Here is a 15946-nt window from a genome sequence, read left to right as displayed (position 1 = left end):
CTCAGAGGGAAGCTCCTTATTGATCACTGGACGTCCCAGGAGGTCTTCCTCCTTGGGATTCACGTCCTTCTCCTCTCTTGTGGGTTCGGTCATGGTAATTAATTTAATGGCCTTGCACTCTCCTTTTGGATTCTCTTCTGTATTGCTTGGGAGAGTACTAGGAGGGATTTCAGTGATCCTTTTACTCAGCTGGCCCACTTGTGCTCCCAAGTTTCTAATGGAAGACCTTGTTTCATTCATAAAACTCACAGTGGCCTTAGATAGATCAGAGACTAAATTTGCTAAGCTAGACGGATTCTGCTCAGAATTCTCTGTCTGTTGCTGAGTGGATGATGGAAAAGGCTTGCTATTGCTAAACCTGTTTTTTCCACCATTATTAAAGCCTTGTTGAGGCTTTTGATCCTTCCATGAGAGATTTGGGTGATTTCTTCATGATGGATTGTAGGTGTTTCCATATGGTTCACCCATGTATTTTAACTCTGCTATTGTTGGGTTCTCAGGATCATAAGCTTCTTCCTCAGAAGATGCCTCTTGAGTACTGTTGGATGCAGCTTGCATTCCATTCAGACTCTGAGAAATCATATTGACTTGCTGAGTCAATATTTTATTCTGAGCCAATATGGCATTCAGAGTATCAATTTCAAGAACTCCCTTCTTCATAGGCGTCCCATTACTCACAGGATTCCTCTCAGAAGTGTACATGAACTGGTTATTAGCAACCATGTCAATGAGTTCTTGAGCTTCTGCAGGCATTTTCTTTAGGTGAATGGATCCACCTGCAGAGGTATCCAATGACATTTTAGCCAATTCAGACAGACCATCATAGAATATATCCAGGATGGTCCATTCTGAAAGCATGTCAGAAGAACACTTTTTGGTCAGTCCTTTGTATCTCTCCCAAGCTTCATAGAGGGATTCACCTTCTTTCTGTCTGAAGGTTTGAACATCCACTCTAAGCTTACTCAGCTTTTGAGGAGGAAAGAACTTGGCTAAGAAAGCCTTGACCAGCTTATCCCAAGAGTTCAGGCTATCCTTAGTTTGAGAGTCCAACCATACTCTAGCTCTGTCTCTCACAGCAAAAGGGAAAAGCATGAGCCTGTAGACTTCAGGATCTACTCCATTAGTCTTAACAGTATCACAGATCTGCAGGAATTCAGTTAAGAACTGAAAAGGATCTTCAGATGAAAGTCCATGAAACTTGCAGTTCTGCTGCATCAGAGAAACTAGCTGAGGTTTCAGCTCAAAGTTGTTTGCTCCAATGGCAGGAATGGAGATGCTTCTTCCATGTAAATTAGAATTTGGTGCAGTAAAGTCACCAAGCATTCTCCTTGCATTATTATTATTTTCGGCTGCCATCTCCTCTTCCTGTTCGAAAATTTCTGAAAGGTTCTCTCTGGATTGTTGTAATTTAGCTTCTCTTAGTTTCCTCTTCAGAGTCCTTTCAGGTTCTGGATCTGCTTTAACAAGAATATTCTTGTCCTTGCTCCTGCTCATATGACAAAGAAGAGGGCACAGAAAAAATAATAATAATAATAGGGATCCTGTTTACCACAGTATAGAGGTCCCTGTGTGAATAGAAGAAAAGAAGAAGAGAAAATCTGAACTCAGAGAGAGAGAGGGGGTTCGGATTTTTTTTTTGTGAGTGAGGAAGAGATGTTAGTAAATAAATAAACAAATAGAAGAAGATGAGAGGGGGAGGTGAATTTTCGAAAATAATTTTTGAAAAAGAGTTAGTGGTTTTCGAAAATAGTTTTTGTGAAAAAGGTTAGTAATTTTCGAAAATTAAAATCAAAATTAAAATAATTAGTTAATTAAAAAGAAATTTTGAAAAAGAGGGAAGATATTTTCAAAAATTAGAGAGAGAGAGAGAGAGAGAGAGAGTTAGTTAGGTAGTTTTGAAAAAGATAAGAAACAAACAAAAAGTTAGTTAGTTAGTTGAAACAAATTTTGAAAAGATAAGAAGTTAGGAAGTTAGAAAAGATATTTTACAATCACTTTTTTTGAAAAAGGTAAGATAAGAAGATATTTTTGAAAAGATATGATAGAAATTAGTTTTTGAAAAAGATTTGATTTTTAAAATCTCAATTAATGACTTGATTCACAAGAAATCACAAGATATGGTTCTAGAACTTAAAGTTTGAATCTTTCTTAACAAGCAAGTAACAAACTTGAAATTTTTGAATCAAAACATTAATTGTTATTGTTATTTTCGAAAATTTGATATAAAAATAAGAAAAAGATTTTTGAAAAATATTTTTATAATTTTCGAAAATAACTAAAAAAATGAAAAAAATTTGATTTTGAAAAAGATAAGATTTTTAAATTGAAAATTTGAATTGACTCATAAGAAACAACTAAGTTTTAAATTTTTTTTGAAAAAGTCAAATCTAATTTTTGAATTTATGAGAAGAAAAAGGGAAAGATATTTTTTTGATTTTTGAATTTTTATGATGAGAGAGAAAAACAACAAAAATGATGCAATGCATGAAAGTCATGGATCAAAACAATGAATGCATGCAAGAATGCTATGAATGTCAAGATGAACACCAAGAACACTTTGAATGTCAAGATGAACACCAAGAACTTATTTTTGAAAAATTTTTAATGCAAGGAAAACATGCAAGACACCAAACTTAGAAATCTTTCATGTTTAGACTCTATGGATGCAAAAATGCACATGAAAAACAAGAAAAGACACAAAACAAGAAAATATCAAGATCAAACAAGAAGACTTACCAAGAACAACTTGAAGATCATGAAAAACACCATGAATGCATGAATTTTCGAAAAATGAAAAATGAATATGCAATTGACACCAAACTTATAACATGACTCAAGACTCAAACAAGAAACACAAAATATTTTTTATTTTTATTATTTTATGAATTTTTTGTATTTTCTTTTAATTTTTTTTTTCGAAAATCATTTTGAAAAAGAAAAATAAGGATTCCAAAATTTTTAATATGAATTCCAGGAATCTTATGCTCTTTAAACTAAAGCTCCAATCAAAGGGTCAGGCATGGCTTAATAGCCAGCCAAGTTTTAGTATGTAACTCAGACATGACATGCCTAACATGCCCTACAGTCGTGGCTTTACAGCCAACCAGGCTTCAACATGCTTTATGAAACACTAGAATTCATTCTTAAAAATTCTGAAGAAAAATATATTTTTGAAAACATTTTTATTATTATTTTTTTTTCAAAAACAAAAGACAAATTTTTGAAAGATTTTTGAAAAATTTTTGAAAACAAAACAAAAAGAAAATTACCTAATCTGAGCAACAAGATGAACCGTCAGTTGTCCAAACTTGAACAATTCCCAGCAACGGCGCCAAAAACTTGGTGCACGAAATTGTGATCTCTGGTAATGGCTCCAAAAACTTGGTGCTCTAATCTCAATTCATAATTTGTCACAACTTCGATACAACTAACCAGCAAGTGCACTGGGTCGTCCAAGTAATAAACCTTACGTGAGTAAGGGTCGATCCCACGGAGATTGTTGGTATGAAGCAAGCTATGGTTACCTTGTAAATCTCAGTCAGGTGGATATAAAATAGTTATGGAGTTTTCGAAAATAAGTAATAGAAGAAGGATAGAAACACTTATGTAATTCATTGGTGAGAATTTCAGATAAGCGTATAGAGATGCTTTCGTTCCTCTGAACCTCTGCTTTCCTGCTGCCTTCATCCAATCAGTCTTACTCCTTTTCATGGCTGGCTTTATGCAAGGGCATCACCGTTGTCAGTGGCTACATCCCCTCCTCTTGTGAAAATGGTCCAAGATGCCCTGTCACGGCACGGCTAATCATCTGAGGTTCCCGATCATGCTGGAATAGGATTCACCCTCCTTTTGCATCTGTCACTACCCCCAGCACTCGCGAGTTTGAAGCTCGTCACAGTCATTCAATCATTGAATCCTACTCGGAATACCATAGACAAGGTTTAGACTTTCCGGATTTTCTTGAATGCTGCCATCAATCTAGCTTACACCACAAAGATTCTGATTAAGAGATCTAAGAGATACTCATTCAATCTAAGGTAGAACGGAAGTGGTTGTCAGGCACGCGTTCATAAGGAATGATGATGATTGTCACGTTCATCACATTCAGGTTGAAATGCGAATGAATATCTTAGAAGCGAAATAAGATGAATTGAATAGAAAAACAGTGGTACTTTGCATTAATCTTTGAGGAACAGCAGAGCTCCACACCTTAATCTATGGAGTGTAGAAACTCTACCGTTGAAAATACATAAGTGAAGAAGGTTCAGGCATGGCCGAGAGGCCAGCCCTCAAACGTGATCTAAGATAGCATACAACTGATCAAAGATGTCTAATACAATAGTAAAAAGTCCTATTTATAATATACTAGCTACTAGGGTTTACAGAAGTTAGTAATTGATGCATAAATCCACTTCCGGAGCCCACTTGGTGTGTGCTTGGGCTGAGCTTGAATGTTACACGTGCAGAGGCTCTTTCTGGAGTTGAACGCCAGGTTGTAACGTATTTCTGGCGTTCAACTCTGGTTTGTGACTTGTTTCTGGCGTTTAACTCCAGACAGCTGCGTAGAACTGGCGTTCAACGCCCTTTTATGTCGTCTAAACTCGTTCAAAGTATGGACTATTATACATTGCTGGAAAGCCCTGGATGTCTACTTTCCAACGCAATTGGAAGCGTGCCATTTTGAGTTCTGTAGCTCCAGAGTGCAGGGAGGTCAGAATCCAACAGCATCAGCAGTCCTTCTTCAACCTCTGAATCTGATTTTTGCTCAAGTCCCTCAATTTCAGCCAGAAAATACCTGAAATCACAGAAAAATACACAAACTCATAGTAAAGTCCAGAAATGTGAATTTAACATAAAAACTAATGAAAACAGCCCTAAAAGTAACTAGATCCTACTAAAAACATACTAAAAACAATGCCAAAAAGCGTACAAATTATCCGCTCATCAGAATGCCATAAAAGTAATGAAATAAAATGAAAATAATTAGCCTTACTCAATAAAACTATTTTTATTAAATCCTTTAAAATACTTTTATTTCTACTTTTGATAAATAATTACTTTTCTTTAAATTTCTAAACTCAAAACAGATTTTAATCACAAAATTAGTCATACTAACAATCTCTCAGCCACATAATCATTTCTCAACCACAACATCTCACCTAAATACATCCGTGAACTAACAGCACAAGTAAGGAATTCAAACCAACATACAAACAAGTCAATCAGCACAATCACAGAGAAGTAATACAAGCAAACACAACCAAATATAAATGTGCAAACAACATGATGCATGTCTATTCCTAATACAAGCCATGAGCTCATGTGTCAGTTGCCTACTCGCTCCCGACATTACCTGGGCACGAGTCTCAGATATGGCTTTCCAGATGTATACAGTGTACTTATATAAGTCTTACGGCTAGGCCACATACCGTGTGGCTTTCAATGTGCTTACATCTGGAAAATAGTTCTCAGTGTGTGGGTGTCCCCACTATACATTTGGCACTAAGGCCCAAACAAAGTCGCATCTGCTCTCCTGTGGCAAACATGTAAGTGTGAGCCAACAAGAGAAGTTTTAGAGCTTTAAATTACTGCCGACCGTAATGCGTGCCTATGAGTAAGTTAACGCGCTAGAATAAACCATCTGTATGGACACCTAAATACAATGTAAGCTTTCAAAATTTGAGAGAAGGATTAACCTTAGTGCCAGTAGTCATGATACCTGAACTTAATTAACTATTTGGAATTATTGCAATGCATTATCAAAAGGGTCTAGAATGTGTGCGAATACAACATCGTGAAGTGGTGACAGAGGCTTGAGCAGGAAGTCCCTGAGTATTGCTTGGATGACCAAAGAGAAAGAACTGTTAAGTAAGTTAAGGTCTTAAGTTGGGTATTGAGAAAATGAATGGAGGTGTCAAATTGAATCAATTACAAATTACAAGAGATCGTAAGGTCGAGAACTTAGGGAGCGCAATAATGGTGATAATGAGCTACTAAAAGTATTGAAGCCTATTGAATCAAGAAGATACTAAGAGAGAAATTTGTTTCAAAATCGAAAGTTTAGACGAAAAACTATTGTCCGAAGCTCACAAGAGAGGATCTTTTAATTTACCCTGAAATTACTAAAACTTACCACAGATCAAAGGAGATATTTTTGAGCGGCCAGAAATGAAGAATGAAGTGGTGATGCATGTGATTGTGTGTTTGATGCATGAGAAAGTAAAGAGTAACCACCAGAATTGGGCCAGTGGCGTATCGGGTAACTCTATCCCCACATCTTTCAAACCGGTACGACGTATTTCGCATCTCACAGTTTTAGGAGTACACTCCTGATGCCAATCACGTATTAGAACCTAAACCAGTGCAACTAAAGGAGAATCTAACGCTTCAAGTAACTTCGGTTACAATTGATAATATGATATCAGTTCTAAGTGGCTACGTAGTGGAGGAGTTTTGTTAGCAGAGGATGCTGAGGGTGGAGTTGGAATTGGAGAACACACTTGAGAACTCGAATCGAATATGCGGGAGGACTACCTGTACCTCTTTTTCAGGTAACTAAATTTGAATTTTGAGGACAAAATTCTTAATTATGTGGATAGCATGTAAACCCCGTGAAATTTGCAAATAATTAATTAATAAATTAATTTTTAATAAAAGAAATTAGAAATGTGAATTTTATAGTTTAATAAGATAGAGCTAATTAAAACAAGAATTTTGACACTAATTTCAAAGGATTTGGCCCAAGATTGGGCCGAACGGGCCGAACTAGTTGAACTGGACCCATATTAGGCCCATAGCCCAACCCACAAAATCACCCACACTTAAGGAAGACCCCTTCTTACTCCTCATTCAGCAGGAACGAACAGAAAAAAATTCAAGGAGAGGGGAAACAAAAGCAAAACCCTTGCCCTCTATTCAAGTTGGCATAACTTCTCGCTCTGAGCCCTGAAAGAACGAAACTCTCGCGCGATCTAGAATTTTCACAATAAATTCGCATTGTAAGTATAGCTTCTAGACCGACAAGAATTCCTTTCTTACAAAAGTTTTGGTTGTCACTTAAGCAAACCCAATAAAATTGATAACCGAGTATTTAAACCTCGGTGATGAGAGAACTTTTGCGTGGTTTAGAAATTTGCAGATAAATCCTCGTTGCAAGTATAGCTTCTAAACCAACAAAAGTCCTTTCATACAAACGTTTTGGTTGTCACAAGTAACAAATCCCTTAAAAATTGATAACCGAAGTATTCAAACCTCGGGTCGTCTTCTCAAGGAACTGCAGGGAAGTATGTTCTTATTATTGGTTATGAAGGTTGTGAATCGGGGTTTTGAGAATGAGGAACAAGTAATTTAAATGGCAATGGAAATAAATAAATAACTGTAAAATAAACTTTTGGCAAGGTATGAGAAATTGGAAGTCCTATTGATGAGCAGATAATTTATACGCTTTTTGGCATTATTTTTAGTATGTTTTTAATATATTTTAGTTAGTTTTTATTATGTTTTTATTAGTTTTTAAATAAAATTCACTTTTCTGGACTTTACTATGAGTTTGTGTATTTTTCTGTGATTTCAGGTATTTTCTGGCTGAAATTGAGGGATCTGAGCAAAAATCTGATTCAGAGGCTGAAAAAGGACTGCAGATGCTGTTGGATTCTGACCTCCCTGCACTCAAAGTGATTTTTCTGGAGCTACAGAAGCCCAATTGGCGTGCCCTCAATTGTGTTAGAAAGTAGACATCCTGAGCTTTCCAGCAATATATAATAGTCCATACTTTGCTCGAGCTTTGATGGCTCAAATAGGCGTTCCAAGTCAGCTCAAGAATTCTGGCGTTTAACGCCGGAACTGGCACAAAAGCTGGAGTTAAACGCCCAAACTGGCACAAAAGCTGGCGTTTAACTCCAAGAAAAGTCTCTACACATGGAAGCTTGAATGCTTAGCCCAAGCACACACCAAGTGGGCCCAGAAGAAGATTTCTGCATTAATTACTGATTTCTGTAAACCCTAGGCTACTAGTTCTCTATAAATAGGACCTTATACTATTGAATTTTCATCTTTGGACGTTTAGTCCCTAGACCTTGGAGGCTGGCCATTTGGCCATGCTTACACCATTATCACTTTTGTATTTTCAACGGTGGAGTTTCTACACACCATAGATTAAGGTGTGGAGCTCTGCTGTTCTTCATGAATTAATACAAAGTACTATTGTTTTTCTATTCAACTCAAGTCTATTTCTTCTCCAAGATATTCATTCGCACCCAAGAACATGATGAATGTGATGATTATGTGACACTCATCACCATTCTCACCTATGAACGCCTGACAGACAACCACTTCCGTTCTACATGCAAACAAGCTTGAATGCGTATCTCTTGGGTTTCTAATCTAAGATTGGAACCTTCGTGGTATAGGCTAGAATTATTGACGGCCATTCCTGAGATCCGGAACGTCTAAACCTTGTCTGTGGTATTCTGAGTAGGATCTGGGAAGGGATGACTGTGACGAGCTTCAAACTCGCGATTGTGGGGTGTGTGACAGACGTAAAAGGATCAATGGATCCTATTCCGACATGATCGAGAACCGACAGATGATTAGCCGTGCAGTGACAGCGCATTTGGAACGTTTTCACTGAAAGGACGGGAAGTAGCCATTGATAACGGTGATGCCCAATATAAAGCTTGCCATGGAAAGGAGTATGAATGATTGGAAGAAGGCAATAGGAAAGCAGAGGTTCAGGAGGAACAAAGCATCTTCATACGCTTATCTGAAATTCCAACCGAAGAATTACATAAGTATCTCTATATTTATTTTATGTTTTATTTATCTTTTAATTATCAATTCTCCATCACCATCTGAATCCGCCTGACTGAGATTTACAAGGTGACCATAGCTTGCTTCAAGCCGACAATCTCCGTGGGATCGACCCTTACTCACGTAAGGTTTATTACTTGGACGACCCAGTGCACTTGCTGGTTAGTTGTGCGGAATTGTGACAAAGTGTGATTCACGTTTAAGAGCTCCAAGTCCTTTGGCGCCATTGTTGATGATCACAATTTCGTGCACCAAGTTTTTGGCGCCATTGCCGGGGATTGTTCGAGTTTGGACAACTGACGGTTCATCTTGTTGCTTAGATTAGGTACTTTTCAGAATTTTTAAGAATGAATTCTAGAGTTTCAAGGTGATGTTCTTAGCATCACAAAAGCTTATTGATTCTCATCAATTTAGCTACTGAATGTAATGTCCTGCTGAAGCTTGGCCAAACATGTCTAATCTTTTTAGACTGAAGCTTTAGACTAACATTGCATGATTCCTGGAATTCTCATTAAAAGTTTTTATTCTCTTTATTTTCTTTTTCCATATAAGTTTCGAAAATCACAAAAAAAAATTTATAAAACCATAAAGATAAAAAATATTTTATGTTTCTTGTTTGAGTCTAGTATCAATTTTTAAGTTTGGTGTCAATTGCATATTTTTATTCTTCTTGCATTTTTCAAATACATGCAATATGTTCTTCATTGATCTTCAAGTTGTTCTTGATGATTTCAGTGCTCTGATCTTTAAATTCTCTTGTTTTGTGTGTTTTGTTGTTTCTCATATGCATTCTCAATTTGTTAGTGTCTCTTATATAAAAATTTTTAAGTTTGGTGTCCTGCATGCATTGTTTGATTTGAGTTTCCTAAGATTAGTTGTATTTTGATTGTTTCTCATCATTAAAAATTCAAAAATATTTTCAAAATCGTGTCTTTTCAAGTCAATAATACAGAGAATTGAAGATTCAGAACATTCAGCAGAGGAATCAAACAGAAAAAGCTGGGCGTTCAAAACGCCCAATGAAGAAGGAAAACTGGCGTTCAAACGCCAGCCAGGGTTACCTGGCTGGGCGTTTAACGCCCAAAAAGGTAGAGTTTTGGGCGTTAAACGCCAGAATGGATGCCATTCTGGGCGTTTAACGCCAGGATGACACTAGAGGGAAGATTTTGTTTTTAATTTAGATTTTTTTCAAATCTTCATAATTTTTCAAAATCAAATCTTTTTCAAATCACATCTTTTCAATCATATCTCTTCAAAATCAATTTCTTTCCATTTTTTTTAATTTTCGAAAATCCTTGTTATAATTAAAGATTTACTTCAAAATTTTCAAGTTGTTACTTGCGTATTAAGAAAGGATCAAATTTTAAATTTTAAGAATCATATCTTTTAATTTCTTGTTAGTCAAGTAATCAACTTTAATTTTAAAACTTTCTTTTTTTTTAAAATTGATTTTCAATCATATATTCTCAAGCATATCTTTTCAATCGCATCTTTTTCAAAATTAATTTTCAATCATATCTTTTTAATTTCTAACTTTAAACTCTTTTCAAAAATCACTTAATTTCTTTCCCAATCTTAATTTTCGAAAATCATCAATCAAATTTTCAAATTTCTTTTAATTATTTCAAAATCTTTTTAATTTATTTTCAAAAATTCTTCCCCTCTTCTCACATCCTTCTATTTAAAGGACTAACACTCCTCCTCAAGGCACAATTCGAACTCCCTCCTTCTTTATATGTTCGAATTCTCTTCCATCTACCTCCTCCTTCTATTCTTCTTTTCCTCTGACACCTCAAGAAATCTCTATACTGTGACATAGAGGATTCCCTACTTTCTTGTTCTCTTCTCTTTCATATGAGCAGAAACAAAGATAAAGGCATACTTGTTCAAGCTGATCCTGAACCTGAAAGGACCTTGAAGAGAAAGCTAAGAGAAGCTAAAGAACATCTCTCTTTAGAAGGCCTAACAGAGCTTTTCAAGGAAGAAGAAACCATGGCAGCCGAAAACAACAATACCAACAATGCAAGGAAGGTGCTTGGTGACTTTACTGCACCTACTCCCGACTTCTATGGGAGAATCATCTCAATCCCTGCCATTGGAGCAAACAACTTTGAGCTTAAGCCTCAATTAGTTTCTCTAATGCAACAAAATTGCAAGTTTCATGGACTTCCATTGGAAGATCCTCATCAGTTCTTAGCTGAATTCTTGCAAATCTGTGACACTGTCAAGACCAATGGGGTTGACCCTGAAGTCTACAGACTTATGCTTTTTCCTTTTGCTGTAAGAGACAGAGCTAAGACATGGTTGGATTCACAACCCAAAGAAAGCCTGAACTCTTGGGAAAAGCTAGTTAATGCCTTCTCAACAAAGTTCTTTCCACCTCAAAAATTGAGCAAGCTTAGAGTGGAAGTTCAAACCTTCAGACAGAAGGAAGGTGAATCCCTCTATGAAGCTTGGGAAAGATACAAGCAATTGATCAGAAGGTACCCTTCTGACATGCTTTCTGAATGGAGCATCATAGGAATTTTCTATGATGGTCTGTCTGAACTATCCAAGATGTCATTGGATAGCTCTGCTGGAGGATCTTTTCATCTGAAGAAGACACCTGCAGAAGCTCAAGAACTCATTAAAATGGTTGCAAATAACCAATTCATGTACACTTCTGAAAGGAATCTTGTGAATAATGGGATAGCTCAGAAGAAAGGAGTTCTTGAGATTGATACTCTGAATGCCATATTGGCTCAGAATAAAATATTGACCCAACAAGTCAATATGATTTCTCAGAGTCTGTCTGAAATGCAAACAGCAACAGACAGTACTAAGGAAGCTTCCTCTGAAAAAGAAGCTTATGATCCTGAGAACCCAGCAATGGAAGAGGTGAATTACATGGGAGAACCCTATGGAAACACCTATAATCCTTCATGGAGAAATCATTCAAATCTCTCATGGAAGGATCAATAGAGACCTCAACAAGGTTTCAACAACAATAATGGTGGAAGAAACAGGTTTAGCAATAGCAAGCCTTTTCTATCATCTTCTCAGCAACAAACAGAGAATTCTAAATAGAGCCACTCTGATTTAGCAACCATTGTCTCTGATCTAATCAAAACCACTCAAAGTTTCATGACTGAAACAAGGTCCTCTATTAGAAATTTGGAGGTACAAGTGGGTCAGCTGAGTAAGAAAATTACTGAACTCCCTCCTAGTACTCTCCCAAGCAATACAGAAGAGAATCCAAAGAGAGAGTGCAAGGCCATAAACATGTCTCACATGGCCAAACCTGGAGAGGAGGAAGAGGCAGTAATCTCCACTGAGGAAGACCTCAATGGACGTCCACTGACCTCCAAGGAGTTCCCTAATGAGGAACCATGGGAATCTGAGGCTCAGATTGAGACCATAGAGATTCCATTAAATTTACTTTTGCCATTCATGGGCTCTGATGAGTATTCTTCCTCTGAAGAGGATGAAGATGTTACTGAAGAGCAAGTTGCTAAGTACCTTGGAGCAATCATGAAGCTAAATGCCAGGTTGTTTGGTAATGAGACTTGGGAGGATGAACCTCCATTGCTCATCAAAGAACTGGATGACTTGACTAGGCAGAAATTACCTCTGAAGAGACAAGATCCTGGAAAGTTCTCAATACCTTGTACCATAGGCACCATGACCTTTGAGAAGGCTCTGTGTGACCTGGGATCAAGTATAAACCTTATGCCTCTCTCTGTAATGGAGAAGCTAGGGATCATTGAGGTACAAGCTGCAAGAATCTCACTGGAGATGGCAGACAATTCAAAGAAACAGGCTTATGGACTTGTAGAGGATGTCTTGGTAAAAGTTGAAGACCATTACATCCCTGCTGATTTCATAATCCTAGAGACTGAGAAGTGTATGGATGAATCCATCATCCTTGGCAGACCCTTCCTAGCCACAGCAAAAGCTGTGATTGATGTTGACAGAGGAGAATTGATCATTCAAGTGAATGAAGACTCCCTTGTGTTTAAAGCTCAAGGATATCCCTCTGTCACCATGGAGAGGAAGCATGAAGAGCTTTTCTCAATACAGAGTCAAACAGATCCCCCACAGTCAAACTCTAAGTTTGGTGTTGGGAGGCCACAACCAAACTTTAAATTTGGTGTTGAACCCCCCACATTCAAACTCTAAGTTTGGTGTTGGGAGGTTCCAACATTGCTCTGAATATCTGTAAAGCTCCATGAGAGTCACTGTCAAGCTATTGACATTAAAGAAGCGCTTGTTGGGAGGCAACCCAATTTTTACTTATCTATATTACATTTCTATTTTCTTTTGTTATTTTATGTTTTCTATAGGTTGATGATCATGTGAAGTCACAAAAAAACAATTGAAAAATAAAAAACAGAAGGAAAAACAGAATGAAAAATAGAACACCCTGGAGGAGAAACTTACTGGCGTTTAAACGCCAGTAAGGGTAGCAGAATAGGCGTTAAACGCCCAGTCTGGCACCATTCTGGGCGTTTAACGCCAGAAATGGGCACCAGACTGGCGTTGAACGCCAGGAATGGGCAAGAAGTTGGCATTAAATGCTAGAAATGGGCAGCAGCCTGGCATTTAACGCCAGGATTGGCAGCAAGGGGCGTTTTGCACGCCACATGGTGCAGGGATGAGAAATCCTTGACACCTCAGGATCTGTGGACCCCACAGGATCGCCACCTACCCCACCTCTCTCTCTCTTCTTCACCCATTCACCAATCACCTCAATACCTCTTCCCCAAAAACCCCTCACCTATCAAATCCCACCATTCTCTTCACCACTCACATCCATCCTTCATAAAACCCCACCTACCTCACCATTCAAATTCAAACCACTTTTCCACCCAAACCCACCCATAATGGCCGAACCATACCCCCTCCCCACTCCTATATAAACCCATCTTCACTCCTTCATTTTCACACAACCTAAACACCACTTCTCCCCTTTGGCCGAAACACAAAGCCCCCTCCATCTCCTCTATTTCTTCTTCTTCTACTCTCTTCTTTCTTCTTTTGCTCGAGGACGAGCAACCTTCTAAGTTTGGTGTGGTAAAAGCTAAAGCTTTTTTGTTTTTCCATAACCATTAATGGCACCAATGGCCAGAGAAACCTCTAGAAAGAGGAAAGGGAAGGCAAAAGCTTCCACCTCCGAGTCATGGGAGATGGAGAGATTCCTCTCGAGGGTGTATCAAGACCACTTCTATGAAGTTGTGGCCAAGAAGAAGGTGATCCTCGAGGTCCCTTTTAAGCTCAAAAAGGGCGAATATCTGAAGATCCGACATGAGATCTGAAGAAGAGGTTGGGAAGTTCTCACCAACCCCATTCAACAAGTCGGAATCTTAATGGTTCAAGAGTTCTATGCCAATGCATGGATCACCAAGAACCATGATCAAAGTGTGAACCCGGATCCTAAGAATCGGCTTACAATGGTCCGAGGGAAATACTTAGACTTTAGTCCGGAAAATGTAAGGTTGGCATTCAATTTGCCTATGATGCAAGGAGATGCACACCCATACACTAGAAGGTCAACTTTGATCAAAGGTTGGACCAAGTCCTCATGGACATCTGTGAAGAGGGCGCTCAATGGAAGAGTGATTCAAGAGGGAAGCCGGTTCAACTAAGAAGGCATGACCTTAAGCCCGTGGCTAGGGAATGGTTGGAGTTCATCTAATGCTCAATCATTCCTACTAGCAACCGGTCTGAAGTTACTATAGACTGGGCTATCATGATTCATAGCATCATGATTAGAGAGGAAGTAGAAGTTCATGAGGTTATATCCCAAGAACTCTACAAGGTAGCGGACAAGTCCTCTACTGTAGCAAGGTTAGCCTTCCCTCACCTCATTTGTTACCTTTGCAATTCAGTTGGAATTGACATAGAGGGAGACATTCTCATTGATGAGGATAAACCCATGAGACAACTAAGGGTGGAGCACCAAGAGCATTCCATCCTCCTCCATGAAATTAGAGAAGACCAAAGAACCATGAGAGAGGAACAACAAAGGCAAGGAAGAGATATTGAGGAGCTCAAGCACTCAATAAGATCTTCAAGAGGAAGAACAAGCCGCCATCACTAAGGTGGACCCGTTCTTTAATTTCCTTGTTCTTTATTTTCCTGTTTTTTGAATTTTTATGCTTATGTTATTTATGTTTGTGTCTTTATTACATGATCATTAGTGTCTAAGTGTCTATGCCTTAAAGCTATAAAAATGAATCCATCACCTTTCTTAAATGAAAAATGTTTTTAATTGAAAAAGAAAAAGAAGTGCATGAATTTCAAATTTTAAAATAGTTTAATTATCTTGATGTGATGGCAATACTATTATTTTTCTGAATGAATGCTTGAACAGTATATATTTTTGAATTTGATTGTTTATGAATGTTAAAATTGTTGGCTCTTGAAAGAATGATGGGAAAAGGAGAAATGTTATCTGATGATCTGAAAAATCATAAAATTGATTCTTGAAGCAAGAAAAAGCAGTGAAAAGCTTGCAGAAAAAAAAAGAGAAAAGAAAAAAAAAGAGAAAAGCAAGCAGAAAAAGCCAATACCCCTTTAAACCAAAAGGCAAGGGTGATAAAAAGGATCCAAAGCTTTGAGCATCAGTGGAAAGGAGGGCCCACAGGAATAAAAATCCTGGCATAAGCGACTAAACCAAGCTGTCCCTAACCATGTGCTTGTGGCGTGAAGGTGTCAAGTGAAAACTTGAGACTGAGCGATTAAAGTCGAGGTCCAAAGCAAAAAGAAGAGTGTGCTTAAGAACCCTGGACACCTCTAATTGGGGACTCTAGCAAAGCTGAGTCACAATCTGAAAAGGTTCACCCAATTATGTGTCTGTGGCATTTATGTATCCGGTGGTAATACTGGAAAACAAAGTGCTTAGGGCCACGGCCAAGACTCATAAAGTAGCTGTGTTCAAGAATCAACATACTTAACTAGGAGAATCAATAACACTATCTGGATTCTGAGTTCCTATAGATGCCAATCATTCTGAACTTCAAGGAATAAAGTGAGATGCCAAAACTGTTCAGAAGCAAAAAGCTAAAAGCCCCGCTCATCTAATTAATACTGATCTTCATAGATGTTTTTGGAATTCATTGTAGATTCTCTTCTTTTTTATTCTATTTGATTTTCAGTT

The 15946-nt window shown here is 37.8% G+C and overlaps 2 non-coding genes across 2 annotated transcripts; one reads left to right on the top strand and one right to left on the bottom strand.

Annotated features, from left to right (window-relative positions):
* Positions 1 to 852: 852 nt before the first annotated feature.
* On the top strand, positions 853 to 960 carry LOC112767565 (small nucleolar RNA R71). Its single transcript, XR_003185006.1, has one exon. It is a non-coding gene; the product is annotated as a small nucleolar RNA R71 (small nucleolar RNA).
* A 10242-nt stretch (positions 961 to 11202) lies between these two features.
* On the bottom strand, positions 11203 to 11310 carry LOC112768245 (small nucleolar RNA R71). The gene has a single exon (XR_003185682.1). It is a non-coding gene; the product is annotated as a small nucleolar RNA R71 (small nucleolar RNA).
* Positions 11311 to 15946: the final 4636 nt, after the last annotated feature.

The sequence above is a fragment of the Arachis hypogaea genome, chromosome 17 (assembly GCF_003086295.3).
Source record: "Arachis hypogaea cultivar Tifrunner chromosome 17, arahy.Tifrunner.gnm2.J5K5, whole genome shotgun sequence".
Classification (NCBI taxonomy): domain Eukaryota; kingdom Viridiplantae; phylum Streptophyta; class Magnoliopsida; order Fabales; family Fabaceae; genus Arachis; species Arachis hypogaea.
Note: the sequence above shows the minus strand (reverse complement) of the source record. Positions and strands in the feature narration are given on the sequence as shown.